The sequence below is a fragment of the Pavona decussata genome, unplaced genomic scaffold (genome assembly GCF_977016875.1).
Source record: "Pavona decussata unplaced genomic scaffold, jaPavDecu1.1 SCAFFOLD_9, whole genome shotgun sequence".
Taxonomy (NCBI): domain Eukaryota; kingdom Metazoa; phylum Cnidaria; class Anthozoa; order Scleractinia; family Agariciidae; genus Pavona; species Pavona decussata.
Window position 1 is genome coordinate 1743423 of NW_028145432.1, and position 21220 is coordinate 1764642.

A 21220-nucleotide genomic window follows, 5' to 3' on the forward strand; every position below is an offset into this window, starting at 1 on the left:
ATTACAGCATAATTTTTCCTTATATTTTATATGCTATCTTAGCATGGGAAAGTGCATATAAAACCCACGTAAACAAAGTACAAACTAAACAAAATCATTCCATTAGACTTATATTTTTTGAAAGAACTTTTGCCGAACAAACAGATGGTGCACTCCCCTCACTAAATTTATTAGATGTTCTTACAGTAAATAACATTTATAAATTTCAAGCCCTGAAATTAACGCATCTTTGGCATAAAGGCCTCCTACCAAACTTATTTCAAGACTTTTTCCAATACGCTGGTAATGTACACGGATACAATACCAGATATGCATCTAGAAAAAAATTATATATATATCAAAAGTGCGAACCAATTCTGGAAAACAAACAATAACTTATACAGCTGCAGTTCTCTGGGATAATCTCCCCACGCACCTTAAGGAACTCCATGTCTTCAACTTCTCAAAACAATTAAAACATTATTTACTGTCCAAACAACATTGTCACAACTTGTAATCTTCTTTTAGCAGTCACAATTCCACACTAAACTATGCACACATCTCTTCTCTCAACTGATACATGTAATCTCTTAAATATTTACTGAAACGTTACAATAACTGGAGACTGACCTGAAAACTTACGGGTTATTTCAGTCTACAGACTCATATTGTACTTTTCTTCTTCTCCTCTTATAAAGTAAACTAATATGTAAGTGCAGAGTGAAATAAAGTTTATTATTATCATAGTTGTTGACGGAGGCGCTCGTACCTGGATGTAAATCAGTCTAGCTGTTTTCATAATGATGCTTGTTTATTTTGGTGCTAATTGAAACATGCAGCTGTTAACTATTCAATCAATTTGTTTTTTCCAGGGATGACATCCTTATACAAAAGGGCAACCGAATGTACGCCAATCAAGAAAACATTGACAAGCTGGAGGCTGTGCACGTCACAAAAGTACACCCAACTACCACTGGTACCATAAAGTATGAAGTCGAGTATAATGAAAAAGAGCCACTGTCAAATGTTAATGACAGATGGAACTGGGGTCGTTCCCAGCCATGCAAAAGAAGTGGATTTTGTAACGGAAAAAGGCGAACCTTGCAAATATGCAATGGCTCGAAGGAATGTGGCAACCCGCAGTGTTCATTCCACAAGATCCACAAGACTCCTAACAAAGTTGACTTCACTAGGAGGAAGGCTTGCCTTCATTGCGAAAGCAAGCCCATTCACATTAATTGCACGGCAAGGAAACTCGTGGAGAATGATAGATGTCATAAGATGACGGTGATATACATTGGTGGTCACTCCTGTTCACCTCGGGTGCCAGAGGAAAAGCCAAAGAAGGAAGAGGCAGAATGCATCATCCGTGAAAGATGCACAATTACGACTGGCCAAATTCAGATAGAAAAGGTGAGGCAGGCTTTGCTCGGCAAGAGCTGTGCAGAAGCTGTGGATGATGTTGCTTCAAAATACAGTCAACTCCCTCATAGCGACCACTTCTCGTAAGCGACCACCTTCCGTAAGCGACCACTTCGTAAACAACCGTTTTGTTTCTCAGTAAAATACTGTTTCAAGAGCTCTCTTGTAAGCGACCACCACTCAATTTCTAAAGAGACCGCGACCACTTTTTAGGCCAGAAACTATACATATTCTTTTGTTTTCTGTTTCCGGTAAGCAACCACCCAACATAATCACGTATGATCGTTAGTAAATCATTATTTAGAAGTGACAAAAGTTCAATTGTTAATGATGCTACCCCGGACTGCTGACAGATAATAACAGTTTACAGACAGAGAAGATGGCTATAATTAGATCTGTAGGTAAATGGGACAGATCTGTTCCTAAATGTTATACAAAGTTTCATCAGAAGAATGAATAAATGTGAAAAAATCAAATAAATTAGTTTCTATTTGCCTAATTTAGCTGCTAAGGTAAAATTACGCTTATTTTGTTGATCTTTCCCGTAAGCGACCACCTCCCATAAGCGACCACTTTGTCGTGCACCAAGGGTGGTCGCTTACAAGAGAGTTGACTGTACAGTGACACAAGACACTTTCGATACCTTCGAGCCTCAGTGAATGACAAACGGAGACTAAATGGGTCAGACATTAAGGCCATACGCTTGCTAAAAGAGGACTTTCAGAGGCAGGGATTGGATTCCAAGTTAATAATGGAAGTTGGCGAAGATTTCGTAATTCTCTCAAGTGAACAAAAAATCCGAATTGCAGCACTGATAACAACAGGACAGATAAAGGAGCCTGTCAGTCTTGATGATTGTGAGTGTCACAGAACTTGAAATGACAACGTACAACTACCACGTGCTAAGACGAAATGTCAAGTTAGCAACAATCTTTGTACCAAAGTCTGGTGAAAATTCGGACAATGTCGAGAAACTTGTAAGAACTTTTGATGGAGCAGTGAACGTCATATTGCCATCCGTTGCGCAGGAATATGGCCTCGATCTGCATGAATTTGAGGGTCGAGGTGTGGATGCCCATTCGTACTTGGGAGATGAGGGTGGAGGGTTATGGGGCGGACTTTGTAAAGCAAAAGGCAATGGCATTAAAAATAAGACTGTTTCTGATTTCTTCCATCTGAAACAGGACATTAACCGCCATAAGGTGTACTTTACCACTGACCGAGATAAAACGCAGTTACTGCTGTTCAAGCAGAGGATGCGGAGAAATCATTGGAGAAGTTAATTAACAACCGGTCCACCAACCTAATGAAAATGATGAATTTCAAGAACTGGTGGTGGTGGAGGCGAGCCCGTTGGCAAAAATGGTGCTGAAACTACTCTTCGAGCTCAGCATCTTCTGCTGAGGTATCTAATGCAAAATCCATCAGTGCCTTGGGTTACCGAAAACGGTTGCTAGATGTGGTGACTACAGACTGTGCAGCAGCCGTTCTCGAGGCTGCTGAGGTCAAGCGCCAGACTCTTGGACAACGAACTACAGGAAAAGGGCCCAGTGCAGCAGATCGAACCAAAAAGGCGGATCACCAGTTGTTCCTCGACCTTGATGCCTGTGCAACAGCTGTTCATCACGTTGCAGAATGTGCTGACATGACAGAAATGGAAGAGTTCCGTGCTGTAGAAACAGCACACGCTGCATTCTGGATCAATACCAGGGACACTCACAGATGTGACCGGAACAGAAAAGCTCGGAAAACGAAAAAAAAAAAAAAAACAAAAAACAACTGAAACCACAGAATCTGTTAGCAAGAGCAACCTCCGGTATTTTTCCAAAAAGGTGCATAATGTACAAATGGATATGCATCCAAGCAGCATGTCCAATTTCATTTTTAAGATGCTGGACACAATGGGATATGTGCAGAACGTCATCATATCTTAAGATTCCGTTGGCTGTGGTTCTCCCGCATGTCACAAAAGCTGCCACCATGCAGTTTGGATTTTGCACAACGTGTTCAGATTTTCTTGAAATGAACAGTTGATCTATAAAAAAAATTGTCGAAGGGGGAATGGGAAAAAGTCCTGAGCGCTTTCCCAGGGCAATTACCATTAGCACGCCTCCAAGTAGAGAAGCAAAGTGTACTGTACGCAAAAAGACATTGCTGCATTGTGATCTGAGAGCGTCAACTAAAGGTCCCTACCGCACAATAGAGCGTAAATGGATTTTAGGTACATTTTCTTTTGCCCGTGCATTAGCTGTGTAACGAAACTTCCTAGAAACTCTTACATTACCCCTTTTTGTCAGACCACGATGTCATTTTGTTATGACCCGAGTTTGACGGAAGAACAAAAACGTCGCGCTATGGTCACGTGACATCTTAAAAACCTGGTAGCCCGTCAATGCAATGGAGCGTTTTGCGTTATATCGAGTATGGCAAATCGGTGGGTGTTCTACCACTTATACTTTTTGTTTAGACTTTGAAAACTTTGAGTTCTCATCTTTCATACAAAGATAATAAATAAACGTTCTAGCTGAACTTTACTATTGATCACAGATGGATCCAAGAGGGTAAAATGTCTGGTGCACGACACGATGCTGTTACCTCTTGTCAATTGCTATCCCACTGAATTACATCCTGTACGAGCGCCTCCATTTCTGCGTCTGATCACCTTTGCAATTTTTTTTTCGATTGGTGTAGAGTGCTGTACGAACAAGGCGCTCTCACCTGGATGTAAAGCAGGCTACAGTGTCAGACGAATCCGTTGAAACATTTTTTACCCCTCCCACCATTCAATGCTGTTGAAATGAGCCCAGATTGGGCCAATTCAGCGTTAGTAACATTGAAATGTGGGTTGGGGTTTGGTTCAACTCCTTTTGACTGCGACTGTACTCGATTTAACGCCGACGCTGCTCTATCTTCCGTGGATCGCCTCCCTGTTGCATTAGCAGTGTGTCGGGAACTTCTTTTAACGTTTTTACTTGCTAAGATTTAAGTTTTGTTTAGCCAGCGGTTTTGCTCATTAGTCGCATGTCCCTTGCAGGGGATTGTTGACATGTGTTAAAAATGGCGCCATCATGTTTTAGTGCCTGTGTTTTCCCGTTTTTGCACGAAGTTTATTTCAGCTTCAGAATGGTGTCGATACTAAGAAAGGAACAACAACGTTTTACCTGATTGTGACTACTTGTAACTAGATGTTTCTAAAAGTTTCTACAGCCTTCATGTTTCTACATCACTACATTGTAGTTCCACGAATGGTCACAAATAAATCAAGTTGAAGCATCATTTGTTGCCTTGAATCAATGCCGTTACAAGCAGATATGCACAGCTGCACTCCCAGATATTCTTGCTCCCGCCCCTCCCCTCAGAAAAACGGCTACCCACTTAAGAATAATAAATTGGAATTGCCAACAGGTAATAGGGAGTTTAAGCAGCTACTTCGGCTACGACTGCTATTATGACTTTCAGAAATATTATTTATAGCTGTTTGTCCGTTTTCGCGCTTTGTTGATTTTGGTTTTACTATGTGGTTGAATAAGCGAATCATGAAATCAGCTTTCAGAAATGTTTTCCTTTTTTTGCACCTTAACTGAACGCAAATAGTGGAAGCAAAAATAAACAGAGAGAAAGCCATGGAACAGCAAAACAACAAGGACAAGGGGGATAATTTCCTGCTCCTGCTGAGGTATTTAGTAGATATTAAGTGAACGACATCATAGCAATAATCCTCCATAGTGCAAAAACAAACGCGCTCTTTTTGTTGTGACCTAAAACACTGCATACTTCAAATTCTTCCCAAACACAGTGCTAGTCAAATTGCTTGGGACATTTCCCGCTACCCTGCCCTCTCAATGTTGGCTTACAAGTTTGACAAGAATAATTGCCGAAAACAACATTGAGAGGTGCGAGAAGAGCAGGAGAGGGACATTTACCACTTGGTTGTGAACTGTCCCAAGGGAACCCTACTAGCACTGTAGTCCCGCGACTAGCTTCTGCCAAAAAGACGATTTATGGAAAGAGTTGCCATTTTGTTTATGTGCACGCACTAATCATGTGTAAAAGTAGACGCAGTAATAGCGTCATACCACTGTGCTATACTGCACACACCTGTCAATACACGTGCGATGTATTATGTTAGCTCATTACTCCCATTGTTTGTATCTCGTACTTTTCGCTATGGGAGAGGGGAGAGGGAGACCGCAAAAAGAAAGACTGCAAAGGCGATCGTGTCGTGACGTGTCGCAAGGCTCGTACGTTTGGCTCGCATGGCTCGCTGGCTGGCACATTGGCCACACTCCATATAGTCCCCAGCCATCGAGTACCACAAAACACAGAGGCAAGTTTAACGCTTTTCATAGAAATGACAGATCATTTGAAACAGTTAGGATTTTGACTCTCACCTGGGCTTCCCAACAATAGCCATTGTCAAGCATAGCCTTCAAATGATGGCTACTTACAAATATTTAAGGCATCAGCTGAAACTGTTCGGCTGCAGCACATTCAATTTCTTGTTAATTTTAGGCACCACCATTGTTAAGTTTCATTTCAAACATTTCCATATTATGTTGCTTTTAATGTTTAGTTACGTTACACAAAATAGCTTCTCTGAATCCCTGAATTGAAATAAAATTTTGTAGGCACATAGACTTGGACATTCCGTGAATAATGTATGTACATGCCCTCTTACGATAAGCGTGCCACTCAGTTCAATTATCACACTTTGTGCTGACATTTTTAAGTCTTACTGGATGGGAGCACACAAATAATTCATAATGCCATTGAACAGTGTCGTCATATATACAGACAGTATGGCACATGTTGAAATGACATGACGCAAGTGTGCCAGTCTCTAACGCTTGTTTTGAAAAAAGCCTTGCGTTACCATTTCGAGGTAAAAGTCACATTGGCTACCCTTGCACAGGCAACCTGACGGCTGAGAAAATATCAGGAAAAAGTCGCGGAAATAATTAAGCACGTTGATCACATGTATATTACAGCAATTATTGAATTTCGTTTCCAACCGTTAGGTTTGAGTCATCAGTCTCAGCCTTAGCATTCAGCACATGCCTTGGCATTTGTAATGCTACATGTATTCTTATCCTTTTTTCTTCTTTTACATTTTTTGATAGAAGTTTTGTCATGATTCATTATGATTCCTTAAATGGGATCCTCAGAATTTCAGAGGAACAATAACAACACTCGCAATCGTTAGCATGTTATGTCGAAGTCCCCCCCACCCCTCCTTCCTTTTTCATTTACTTTTATGAAACTATTTCAGTGGTATGCTTATTAACAACGCTTTATTTTCAAGGAACAGAAACAACTAACAGTACACTAGACCTTACAAAAACATTCTCTGGTGCGCTAGATATCAAATATATAAGCAAAAAGGCTTCAAGGTATTGTTCACGAATGTTTTTTCTCTGGTGCAAACATATCACTCTTTGGATTCTGGAACTCAATGTATGTTGGTGTTCATCGCCCTCTTTTTAACAGTCTAGCAGCACAACTCATCCAAGATCGACCAAAATATATATTAGAAGCTTATGAAGTGAGGTATTTCATTGCTGGTTACAAAGCAAAATGAACAATAAATTACATGCAACCAGTTGGCTTGGCTTCGCTTCTTTTAACCTGGGCCTTTATGTCTACTTTCCCTTAAAGAAGCATGCAACTTCAGTTTTGAAAACGGTCTCCTGAGTAAAGAGATAGTAGCTTTTTCTTCAATATTAGGAAATTCGTGAATGAGGTCAATGGCTTTAGGTCTCTTGTCACTGTCATATTGAAAACAGTCCTTCAGAACTTTTTTCAAGTGAAGCTCCAACCATGGCCGATGGACTGCAGTGCATTAGGAGCCGCTTTACTTCTCATGAAACTTATCATTTCGTTGGCCGCGCCCAGATAATCATTCTCCTCTCCAGGTTGTAAAGCTTTCTGTGCTAATTGGTCTTCCCAGCAGTCCTTCTCAGTGAAGAGCTAGAACAATGTGCAGCCAAGTGACCAGACATCTGACTCTAGGGTGGCTTTTTTCTTCTCGACCAAACATTCTGGTGCCATGTATGATGGTGTTCCAGGTACCAACGTAATGCAAGTTTGGCTAAGGGATTATTGAGACTTTAATCTGTTCAGCCGCATGTCGCAAAGTTTCGTTATTTGCGTCTTTCTTGCTACTAAGACATTTGCTGGTTTGATGTCTCTGTGGACAATATCTGGCCTTAAGTTATGCAAGTAAGCTACAGCACGGCAAAGCTGTTTTCCGACGTTTATTTTATCACAGTTCTGAATGGTGAGGGCTTCCTTGTCATGCCCATCCACAAATATTAATTCATCTAAGTTGATACCCTCGATAAGCTCAGACACAAAAAGAATAGAGCTTTTCAAGAAGGAAACCACCATGATCTGTGCTATGTTTGGGTGCAGAACCATACTATGCACTTTTACTTCAGTTTCAAGGACTGACTGTATGCGCTTGGCATTTCTAATCTTGATGTGCTTTATGGCTACCTCAGTACCAGCCCAGTGTCCCTTGTAAACAACACCGAAGGAGCCTCTTCTTATCTCGTCCTTTATAGAAAATGAGATCGTCTCTTAATGAACCATGGGCAGGAGGGAAACAACTTTTGGCGGGTTGGAATTAGATGTACATGGACTGCTTTCTTCTGTACTTTTCTTTGTGGCTGGCTCAGAGACACCCCTCTCAAGAGTTTGACTGAATACGCCTTCAGATACATCTCTGTTCTATACTGTACCTCGATACAATACAAACCAGTATCATTCACAGGTATGAAACAACACTTATGTCCTTCCTTGAACTGAGACCCATTTCGGTACCACAGATAAAAACCACCACCAGCCATAAGACAGGATGCTACAACTCCAATAATAAGCTTGTTGCCATCATACTCCCATACCTGGGAGGGTTGGTGAACAATCAGGCGTTTCAACGTCTCTGCTTCAGACTGAGGAGCTGATTTGTTCAAGGCTAAAGCAAGCCAACTGTTTATTCCCAAAGGTGTGTCCAAATACGGTAGTTTATCTGAAATGAAACTTCGGCTGGCAAACATCGCCCAAGAAAGTGTGTCAGCTTTCAAGGACACCATGGGCCAGGAAAGCACATTTCAGGAGTATTTAAAGTCTCATGGATTGTTTGCAAGTAGGTTCTACATCTATCTAATGTCAACATTATCGGATGATGAAAAAAGTTTTTCTCCTGCAAAAGAAGATCCTACCCTAACAGCCACTGCGACGTATTTGTTAGAAGAAAAGAAAAACGTATTCACAGAATCTAGCAAAACAGAACTGGCAGGAAAGTTTCAGTCTCTCCAGATGACAAGCATGCCATCTGGAAAATTGCCGTTGTTTGGTGTAGCCTTGAAACAAGAAGCAGAAACTATTTGCACGACAAAAGCTGTTGATGATCATCGCTTGCTGATGAGTTATGAAACGATTACGGAATCTTCCCACTCAGAAGTGATCATGAGAACACTGTCTTTCTCAAGGCAGAATTGCTATGAAATAACCAGTTTGTCAATGCCCCGTTTCCAAGATATGAACATTGACGAGTTTGACCCTTTAGGATTATGGATTCACTGTTTTCGATATTTCTACAGGTGAAGATTGTTTTGTTACGAAGCACTATGAATCATCAGCTCAGCACTGTGATGACGGTCAACCCAGTGAAGAATTCAAGTACCTTTTCCTTTCGCATTGCTGTAGAACTCTTTGTAGGTTGAACAATGTTAAAAGGTCTAGTGCCCCAGACCATGGAGAAGACGTTGGAGCAACATTTGTAACATGAAGACTTCGCTCCTTTGAAGGGGATTTGTTTATTTAAAGAATGACTCTCTGCTAAAGGTATCTTCCTTTCGTTTTCTTAAGACTTTGTGCTTGAATTTCATGAAAATAGGTAGTGTTTTCAGTGTTCTCACCAGGCTGCACCATTGCAGGATTCCCACAGTTTCAAAACAAATGACGCAGTAAGATGATATAAAAGGGCCATCAGGGCGCAAAGAAGAAAAACAAAAGCTAAAAAAAATTGTTAACTAATGCAAAAAGAAAATATCATGTCTAAAAATAACAGGCATTTTTATTGCCTGGGCGTGTGGACACATAAGCCAATGAGCCGAGTTGTTGCATTTGAGAAAACACGTGCTTGAATTGTCCGCCATATTTGTTCATGAATATTTCATTTGTGCGCTTATTTATGGAAAACAGAAAAAAAAAGAAGGAAGTTTGGATTTGTTTTTGTTTAGTAACGCAAAGCAACCAAAATTGCAGTTATATAAAGAACCTGATAAAGTCAAAGAAACAGGAACACCAGTAGAAGCAGAGAAACTGACGCAACGAAGGTTTCAGCAATCGTCAAAAACAAAAGACGTATGGCTGAAGTATGATGAGGCTAAAGATGCAATGTACTGCACTTTGTGCCAAGATAATGGGAAGACAAATTCATGCACGGCTGAAATTCAAATTTCCGAACGAGTATGCTTGAAAGGCATGTTCTTCATTTTTGGAGCTTGGACACTCCCACAGCAAAATTTAACAGCTTAAATTGTTTTGTATTCACTTTATTCAAATACTGACATTCTACAGCAATGGCAATGTATATAAACTAAATTATTAGTAAAATTAATTTCAGTTACAATGAGACTGTGGTCAAAGATAACGTCGTTAAGCTGTCTACCATCTATGTATATTTCGATTCCATAATGACCCAGTCTCTCTCTCAAATGACCCACGTTTTTTGTCTTAATGGGCCCTTGGACCCCAAGATGCAAAATCCTGGTGACAACACTGGTTCTTGTCGCTATCATTTCAGTTGGCGACAAGCGCAACAGCAACACCTTAAGCCAGGGTTTTATTTTTTAAAATCACATAAACTTCTCATACATAAGTACAAAATATCAAGGGACAGAAAGCAAATTTTTCATAATGCTTCATTATGTGACACATTATCATGACGCATTATGAAAATGGTCATGTTTCAACCTTTTCGGCCCCGTGGAAATAAAATGTTTTGGTTTCAAAGTTTTCCTCAACAGTCATTTTTATTGTTTTCCATTCTTTAAATTCTCATGCGTTTCAAGTTTTTAATTTTGTTGTCGATAGTCTGAATGTATGTAGTGGTACAGCCGCGTTTGTGTGCACGGAGAGACTATACGTATAATGCACTTAATTCCGAAACTATAAATAAGTTAATGACACTGTCTGCACGGTTGCTTTATATCAAAAACTTGTCTCACTCAAAAGCACGAAACAGCCCCAGTTTTTGCCAACGCATTACCGTGTATTTCACTGAAAACTTGTCTCACTCAAAAGCTCGAAGCGGTTCTAGTTTTGGTCATTGGATTGCCATGTATTCCATTTCAAGTTACTTTGCATGTGTACAATATTCTTAACTTAACTAAGGTCTCCTTTCCAAAATATTCCCACAACAGAAATAAACAGACGGGAAAAACGTATTGAACTCAGCTTACCTCCTTATCCATTTTGAATGTTGGCGATGAAACTTACAACTGACAAGTTGGAAATCTGAAGTCAGAAGTCCGAATTTGAACTCTGAACTTTGAAGTCTCAAGTCCCTTCTTGGCCACGGTAGATTTGCCACTTTCCTCCTGGAAAATGTATCATGTGAGGGCCGGTTGTGTAGCATCAAGACATATCGTTCTTCCTTGACCCACCTAAATGAAGATAAGATCAGACTTCCTTAGCATGATGAGGATGGCGACATGGTGACTGTTTGTCTAGCGGAAGTTTTTGTTATCGGAAATGCTTCAGGCTTTGCATAATTGAAATACTGCAACTGACTTACTTCGACTTAGTTCCTTATCTCCTCTGGGAGAATAGGGCCGTTGACTTGTTTTCTCCATCCCACCCTGTCTCTCGCAGCGATGATAGCCTCTCCCCAAGTGTCAAAACCCATCTTCTGCCTCTCTCCTTCCACAGTCCTTCTCCAGGTCTCTTTCGGCCGCCTTCTTTTCCTCTTCCCCTCCGGTGTCCAAGTTAGGGCAATGCGCAGGTTCTGATCGCTGCTCATGCGCAGGACATGCCCTATCCACCACCACCTCCGTCTCCTAATTTGCTCACTGATGGAGCAGGTTTTTGCTCGCCGTCTAACCTCTTCATTTGTCACATTCATTGGCCAATAGATCTTAAGTAGTCTACGTAAGCACTTGTGTAGGAATGTGTCCAGCTTTCTTTCGTGTAACTTGAGCTGTTTTGCCAATGCTATACATTGTCCGTACATTCCAACATCCAATTCTATACATAATTTTAGGACTAGCCAATGACACTCTCAGTCCACATGCTTCCTCGCAGGTTTGGCCTGCGTCAGTCATTCTGCCATCATCCCATGTAATATAGTTATCCACCGGAGTTTGGCAAGTCGTTGTGCTTGATCCAGTGTAGGTTTTCGTCAACAAATCTCTGGTTTCCGTAATCAGGTATTTTTTACGGTGTAGGGTGATTGGCACTACGACCAACTCCAATGGAGAAGGTTGGTGTTTTATCGGGATTTTCCTTCCCCTAGGTAGCTGCCTTGCTGGGCTAACGGGTACTACCCCCCGAGTTTGATTTTGGAGTTTTCTTTCTCCTAGATGGGCTGCTTTTCTCAGCTAAAGAGCCCCAACTGCCCTCTACTATCACCATCCCACTTAATAGGCTGGTTACCCTGATGTAGTTTAGCCGGTGGGTCGACACCCTTGCCCGGGGTGTGGCTGCTGCAGTGTCTGCAGCTTCTGGGAGCCATACGTCAGAGCTGGGTGTTGTGTGTGGACCAGTGCAGCTCAGCCACCCTGGGAAGGGTGCGACCGCCTCCCTACAAAGGTACTACCACAAGCAAGCACCCCATACACCCCAAAAATACTGCGACTACAAGAAAATATTCATTTAAGCAACCAAAATTGACTCTCCATGCCTGGGAAAGATGAGACGGCTACACTTTGAACCCAGAAATCCAAGTACTAGCAACGATGTTAGTCGTTTAGAGCCAAAACAGCTGTTTTTCAATTCAACAACTTTATCATCAACAAGTTTCTTCTACCTGTACCTCAGCACTAAATGACCATGAAGAATGTAGTCCTTTGAATTCAAAACAACAGGAGATGACAGAAAATCTTACAGTTTTGCGAATCCAAATAGCTACTGCAAAGGAAGAACTGGGGAAACTTTATCAACAAGAGAAAGAGTACATGACACTTGCTACTCTGGGGTCGAATGTGTAACAATTGCCATGCAACTGGCCATACGAAAAAAACACACAGCAATCCTCCTTGTTCAAATATTGATTCATATAAAATAAAAGATAAACATCCTGAGCAAAAAATAAAGGTCAATGAATAACAATTGCCATGCAACTGGTCATACGAAAACAGCACACGGCAATCCTCCTTGTTCAAATATTGATTCATGTCAAATAAAAGCTAAACATCCTGACCACAAAATAAAGGTCAACCCTTACCAAAGAAAAAGTATGGGAATGCTATGGCAAAGGTTGAGCCATATCTGACCGATGTGTAGAAATGGTATGGGAAAATTGGATGATGATATGGAACTGATGTGGGCCCACATTTTGCCAAATTTCAAGCTACGGAAAATGTACGGGAAGAAAAGCCTATGCTTACCATTGTATGGGAGAACTATGGGAAGAAGATACCCATAGCTGCTCCATAGAAATGAGACATCTCCTTGGTCGGTCTCATCTGCGATCACCTATGGATATGTGATCCGCTGTTCCGCTCACAACATGTGACGCGTTTGTTTTGACGCGCGCCAGAAGGATCACGTGCCCTTTGTTAACCAATAACGTGAATGCATCGAACAAAGCGCGTCGTTTTGATATCGATCTCTTATCTTCGCAGATTCCAGCATGCAGTTCCTCGATTTCTATAACCGATTTCTTCTGTATTTTTGTTTTTAAAAGTCGGACATTTTACTATCAGATTCTCGTCTAAGGTAAGAGTGAAATACACCAAACAATGGCTGCTGAACGAAACTCAAGGAAGAGAAACATCCCAGCATGTCTGAGGGAAGGTACGTAAGCGTGGCATTTGCATTGTTGTTGTTTAAGTGGTATTCTGCTGAGCAAAACATTGGTGATTATTTTCAGTAATCAGCAAGTTGGAGATCACAGTATTCACTAAATTTATAAAGCCATCCAGCTAGAGCTGCTTCAATCGATATCTAAAAAGCTGTTTGCGGGGTTATTTGACTTCACGCGCAAATTTTAATTCAGCTCAAAGGAAAGGTGCGATATTTATCTACTTGTCACAGATATAAAGTCTTGTAACTTCTTATCTGAAAAGCCGAACTTTAAAACTTGAACACCAGTGAAAACCTAGAAATAAATGAGCCAGGGCCAGTTTTTGTTGGTGGGAGCAATTTCAGAACACCACACCTGGCTGATTGTCCTTTTCACTGCCATCAATAAACAAAATGGACCAAAACTCACAGATGTGACCTTTTGATCCCATTAAAATGAACTTCATCTTATTTCCTTCGAGGCCCACTTGGATAACTGACAGCAGCAAAAATCACAATTGTTGATTGAAAATAGTTTGCACGTCATTGAAAGGTGCAGCAATACAAAGAGACCACAATGCTTTTTATGTAACCATGTGAGCAACTAAACTCAAACTGTATGTTCAAGTTTACTTCAAGTTTACTTGTGGGTGGATCCACCCGTTACCCCTAGGACTTGAACGTTAAATGTTAAACGTTTCTTCCAGGGAGCCATTATTTTGGAGGGACCAGGAGGGAGCGCTAGTTTCAAAATTCTATGGTAGATCCATGTGGCAAACAGCGATTTTATCACCTTATATGGTATTTTGCTTTATTAGAAATTTATTACCTCTTAAAAACATCTTTACAGCTGATAGAAATGAGAGGACGAAAGAACGAGTACCACTGGAAAAGGCAAGGAAAATACATGTAGTGCAAAGGAAGTAGAGAACTCTAAAGACCCCAGTACCAAGCAGAAAAGAAGGCACTCTGGAGATGTGACAGACGGCCAGAAAAAAAAGAAAAGACACAGAAGCAAACAGAGGGTGATAAAGAGAAAGAGAAAAAGGCTAAAGAAAGAGAAGAGAAAAGAAAGAAGAAGGATGAAGAGGAAGCGAGGCAGAAACTGATACTGGAAGCTAGAAAAGCCCAGGCAGTATCCCGATGGGCTACCAACAACCAAACCGAGTCTGAGGTCGCCATCTTCACACCTGAACCAGTTCGACGGCAATCCTCAATGCAACTGACTCCATCTGCGCTGCTGACCTTGCATGCTACTGACAGAAGCCAAAACACGATATCACAAACAAGCAATACCTTGAACCAAACCGGTCCACCGTCACGTTGCCAATCCTCAAAACAGCTGACCACACCAGCCCACCCAACCGTGCCTACCTCTGACAAAGACCAGAATGCCAACATCAGACAGCGTGTACCACAAACTACAGCTAAAACTCCGCTACAACCCAGTAAGTCAAACAGAACCTCTCAGCCAAAAATGGCCTGCATTTTCAAAGTGCTGTTGGAGATAGTAGCGATGATAAAATCTGTGTGGAAGGTGAAGACATCCCTGAGCAAAGTGACATCTCTGATGGTTCTAATTGCTGTTATGAGCCAAGGCTGGAGATCGAGGCCTTATGAAAACGGTTAGACAAAGTCCACTAGAGGCTAAACTTAGCACGTAAATTCTTATCTATAGCAGATTTTACACCTGTGTACTGTGGAATGTAATACAGTTGAGCCTCCCACAAACGGACACCCTTGCAGCCAGAAAAAGTGTCCGCTTATAGCAGCTTAAAAATCTAGTGTTTGTATGTAGCTGAAAACATGACCAAATGTCTGCTTACGAAAGGTGTCCGTCTTAGGGAAGTGTCAATTAGCGGAGGTTCGACTGTACATTGCTGTATATATCTTTTTTTTGCATTGAGGTTCCAATGTAGAACATGACCAATTATTCCTCTCAACGTAACAGTCTATTCTTTGTGCGGGCCATGTTACCAAATGCATGTATTGCAGCCCACAACTAAATTAGTGAATGGCCAAGCTCACATACACACAGAGATAGGCTCCTCACCATAAAACTAGATCAAAGAATGAAAGTCAACATATTCCAACTTTTACCCTCAACTTTCGAACAATTATCTCACTCAGTTGGCATCTGCCTACATGTAAATTAGTTTGTCCATAAACCCTTGTTACCAAATTGTCCTTAACCTTTGACTTAAAGTTTAGTCTATTCAATATTTAAGAATTGGAGAAAGTTTACTTGTTGAGTGAATGTGTGTTGCAGGACAATCCAGATTGGCATAAAGACTGTAAAAGTAGTTTATAAAGCCAAAGGCACTGCTTGCTCAGTTTGTTTTTGTATCTGTTTACAGTGAAAGCAAAGACATCAGAGGAAGTGGTAGAAAACAGACCTGGGGCTGGTATTCTGGACAAAACATTGTCTGCAGAATGCAAGGTAAATGTTCTGCTGAAAATATTTGAAGTCTTTATTAACTTTCAACTTGTGAATGTGCACATCAGTGGATGAATTATAGTAATGTATGGTAAATGTCACTTGCGTGATTGCTCGTAAACTATATTCACCGTCAGCCGCCATTGTGGGACGAAAACAAGGACTTAAAGTCATCGCATCAAATAACTTATTCTTTAAAAAAAGCAACTAGAAGGTGTGTTTAGCGAAACTAAGGGGCAACTTACCAGGTCGGAAATTTACCAAAAGTTTGACTTTGATAAGCGGAACTGCTCCTTTTAGGAAATATCAAACGCAAACATGAAAACCTAAAAATCAGAGGAAATGATGTGAGTGAAAGAATAGGAAATTCCACAGTGCAATAAATCTCCCTTCGGTGTCAAACGTAATCAATAACATCAGGGGGTAAACACTGAATTTACATACAACCGAACACAACACTTCACAAATTTCTATCTCTGGCCACAAAATGTAAACACTCAATTAACTTTAAAGATCCAAGGCAATTTCGTGGGTGAAAAGCAAAGGGTAAAATAGGAAACTAAAACTTTGTAATAAATTTCATTTAGGGTCCAGTGTGAGCGATAAGATTAATTAACCGGAACAAGAGTAGTCTTTATGTAAACACTGAAAATTTACTTACCCATATAGCCACTGAGGGTACCACAACACTTGACGCATTTAATTTATATTCACTTAGATAAAGCCAAAATAGCAACTTTAGCAAGATTAAAAGCTTCTTCTGACATTATAAAATGCTGACAGAAGCTGCCGTTTGAATGTAGAAAATGAATTACTTTGCTGACAACGCTGACAAGATTTAGGTCACACACTAAGCAACCAAAATCATTCACATGTATCGAGTTTCATTCAGCAAGAACATGATGCAAGGAAAAAAAACGGACGTTCTTGGAAAAAAAAACGAGATGCTTTTTTTGTTTATTGGAAACCACGTAAAACCATGTAAAGAACGTACACTTCCATCTTTGTCTTGCTTCGCGTATCGAAAGGAATCAGAGTGCGTGTGTAATTTAATTGTTTTACGTGCTAAGCAAATGACTTTATACATAATCCATTCCCGCAATGCAGCATGGCGTCCACGAATCCTTGTAGCATAGTTTGATGTGAGCACTGCTTTACGATTACCACTATTCACTTTTGCATTCACAAGCTGGCTCACAGGAGCCCTTGATATAACTTAATGTAGTGTATTTGCTCTTGTTAGCACCTGGTTTAATGAGAGATTTGATAGAAAATTGCTTAATTACTTGAGTATTTCCTTGCTGTAATTAAAATAAATAAGAAACTACGGATATCACGTCATTAAGTTACAAGTACTGAAAAAGAAACTGCTAAACTTTATGTACAATGTGTAAGGAGCATTAAAAATAACCTTTATCCTGGTAAGATTTTACTGAATAGCTATTGTGTCTCATGTCATTAACAGATGGTAGAAGTGATGGAGGGGTCAGGAGTATACTGGTACCCTCACCAGCGAGCTTACTGCTCTGCATTCAAGGCATGGGCTGGGTACATCAATGTTGTCATTGACACTTCCTTTACTAAGGAAGCTCTTGCTGTCTCTTGTGCGAAGGAAATGAAAAGAAGAGCAGAAATGGCAATGGCCACCAGCCCTTGAATCCCCTGGTCATTGAAGCTCTAATTGGTAGGTTGTAATTTATTTGATCAGCTAGTCTTAAAGAGATTTACCCTGCTAGCAGAGGCTCTTTTCCCATCAGGAAAAGAGCGTCTGCTAGCAAGGAAAAACAGCTTGAGGAAACTTAATAAAGTAAATAAACTACCAGATGTCACTCGGTTTTTTGGAGGTATTTACCACATAACCATAACGTTTAACTACAAAAAATTATGTTTTAGCATTAGGTTATTGTTGACATTGAAAGTTGTTCCATTACAGGAACAGAGACTGGTCCACAACATACTTTTAACTGCTAATTTCTTTATGTTTTTTAGGGAAAGTTTGTTCAAAGCTTGCCAAGGACTTTCCATTACCAAGCCAAGTGGTACAGAAAATTAACATGAAATGTGTGGAGGCAAGAAGACCTCAGCGAGTAAGAGCTGGAAGACAGGAATAAACATTTTTTAGTTGTGCCAAAGTGCTAAGTTTGAGAACAATTGAGATTTTCCCGTCATAGATTTGCTATACAGCTGCATTTTATCTTAGGATTTACTCATCTCTCATATCAGTAGTTCTTACAACATTTAACTATTTTGACTTGTAATTTATCAAAGTGTCATTGTTTTCACTTGTATTAGATATCAAGATTTAAAGTCTGTTTTTACAATAGCATGGCTTTCAAAAGTTTTAAAACGGTCAACAAAAACATTAAAGATGTGTGTAGAATATATTTAAAAAATGGCTTGGTTGTATAATAAATAGGGTATAGATTTTTGCACTCTAGTCCTGGGTTGGTTTTTTTTTTTTTCAGAAGAAGCTACTTCTTCATCATGATGTTTACGGGTTTCGGGTTAAAGGGTTTGCATTTGCGTTTCACACCAAAATGGCGAGTGGAGAGCATCAGTTAATACTTTCGCAATCGACCCTATGTTGTAAACCTCGGGTTTACAGCAACTGTGTACGTGCCACAACGGCTTGTCACACGCTCCGGTCACGCGCCGTGTGTTACGCCACAAAATGTAATAACTGACACAAAATGTAATAGTAACGCAAAATGTAATACCTTTTGACGCAAAATGTAATAACTTTTGACGCAAAATGTAATAACTTTGTTAACGCAAAATGTAATAACTTTTGACGCAAAATGTAATACCAGAAAGTAACGCAAAATGTAATAACGCAAAATGTAACAGTATTTTCAGTCGGTCTTTACAGTATGTTGGGAGGGGAGGAACACAGCATCTGCGATGTTGCATTTTACCTGGAGGTTGACTTTGATTATTTTTCTGCAGATATTTGATTTCTGCCGAGCTTCACTGAGGGTCAAAGGATTATCCAAGTGACAAATCTGTTTTGAAACTGAACTAAACGAAGATAGTTTTATTGCGAATCACCAGACATTGTTGTTTTCAAACCAACGGAGCAACGAACAGTAACAAAAAATTTCTTTACGTGTCAAACAACAATTAAAATGCTTTTAACAGAAACTTCAACTCTTTAGTTATAGAAATTTGTCAGTACATAATCTAACGATGAACCGCTGTCTTTGATCCAATCGTCCTCAATCTGAAAACCCTCAGTCTCACAACTTTTTAACAGCACCGTCGAATTCCCGTCCCTGATCATGTTGAAGGACACGGGGAGGACCATGCTCTTTGTAAATTGTAGACATTGCCTTTGTGATCGAGCTGCTTCTTTTTCCTTCCAGTGGAACAAGCCAGTGGTACCGGCTAAACACATCCAGTAATGACAGCACATATTTAAAGGCTCTTCCCCTTCTCTTTACAGGAGTACTTTCCATACTTACTTAGTCCACTTGATGACGGGATTGGACAGTTCTAGCTCGTATTGGCTTTAAAATAGCTTTGTTTTGAAATTGTACGTCTAGCCGTTGATGCAGACGAGACTTTCCAAGCACACATCTTACATCTCTTTCACCCACGCCACTGCATACGTCTTTTAAATGGTGGTAGACTTTTCTCACACCAGATCCTTTAGTTTCTTTGAAAGCTTTTGCTACTACTTTCGATACAGTTGACTTCCGTAAAACTGGCTTACCATCAAAGCATACGTTGCCTTTTTGAAGAGATAAATGGCCACGGTTCCGCCAAAAGCGTACGATAGCAGATTTCTGCTTTGTGCTCCTTTGTTGCAAAGGGACGTTAAATTCTCCTTTTAGTAGCTCAAGAAAAGTGCTGTATGTCTCGTCGTCAAGTGAAGATATAGCATGTATATCAGGCACATTGTTTGCAATAGTTACAAGAAGAAACGCGGAACAGAAGAAAGTTTTCATGGTCGATCTTAGCAGGACATATAATAGCAATGATATTTGTCCAGACAGTAAAGTAACGTGGTATTTAGTTTCAACTTTCGAAACATAAACACCAATCAAAACTGCGTTGCTGGGCAAACTCAAGTTTATTCCACTGCGGCTCTAAGCCAATCAAAAGTGCGTTGCCCGGCAAATTTGTCATTGTATTTTACCGTGGTAAATGATCCTTTTCCCGTGAGAAATTTGGTGTGGTGCATGTCACCGTACTTTCCCGAGATAAACTTACCATGGAGAATATCCATTGATATGTCAAAAAGAATAAAAAAAAGCTCCCATAACATTTAACGTGGTAAATAAATAGGGTTTTTCGATACCCAAGGCAAGAAAGCCAATCGCGATATTTCATTTGAAACCAACATGAAGCCGCAAAAAAAAATGTTAATTTAAACAAGTCTCTTTTGCTTCGGGCTATTGTTGGTATATCAGATTTCACGTTAAGATGGAAGTTACAGGGAAGAGAAGAAGAATTTCTTCAGCTTCCTCAATTCATGTTACTAGTCACTCCCCCGCCATCACCACAACTTGGAAAATGTTCCGCCATCCTTGATAACATCAAATCTTGCCATATCGCCAGCGATTATTTCCCCTACAGCTATTGTAGCTCGAATGAAGCCGTAAGAGCGACTAATTTACCATAATAAACAATTCACGTGTAACCGCATGTTACAACGGTAAAATTTACCGCGGCTTTATTTAGCGTGGGAAATGACTTTTAAGATGGTCAATCATCGCGTACTTCTTTTTTGATGCAATTTGAATCAGCAGAAATCAAATATCTGCAGAAAAATAATCAAAGTCAACCTCCGGGTAAAATGCAATATCGCAGATGCTGTGTTCCTCCCCTCCCAACATACTGTAAAGACCGACTGAAAATACTATTACATTTTGCGTTATTACATTTTGCGTTACTTTCTGGTATTACATTTTGCGTCAAAAGTTATTACATTTTGCGTTAACAAAGTTATTACATTTTGCGTCAAAAGTTATTACATTTTGCGTTACTATTACATTTTGCATCAAAAGGTATTACATTTTGCGTTACTATTACATTTTGTGTCAGTTATTACATTTTGTGGCGTAACAGCCGTGCTCTACAGGTTTTTGAACTGAAGTTCACCAGACACTATAAACTGGGAAACTAGAGCAGCCAGTGAATAATCTGAGGAAATACAGTGAAATATTTTATTAACCGAACATTGCATTACAGTGAGATTGAGAATAAAATGGTTATTTAAAGGATAATGCTTAACATTCATGTCAATTGAATCTCCGGAAAGTCGTTATAATGACAACTTGGCCAGATCGTGTGATCCTATTACTTGCCCGGGATTACTTGACACCAGATACCAAGAGCTTTGATTTCTGTGGTAAGTTTCTTTGCTTCGCC

General features: G+C 40.2%; 3 pseudogenes across 1 annotated transcript in view; all 3 read left to right on the forward strand.

Annotated features, from left to right (window-relative positions):
• Positions 1-21220, forward strand: part of LOC146488478 (uncharacterized) — a 247934-nt pseudogene that overhangs the window by 212887 nt on the left and 13827 nt on the right. The window lies entirely within an intron of this gene.
• On the forward strand, positions 13368-15120 carry LOC146488499 (uncharacterized; annotated as a pseudogene).
• On the forward strand, positions 17313-17958 carry LOC146488500 (uncharacterized; annotated as a pseudogene).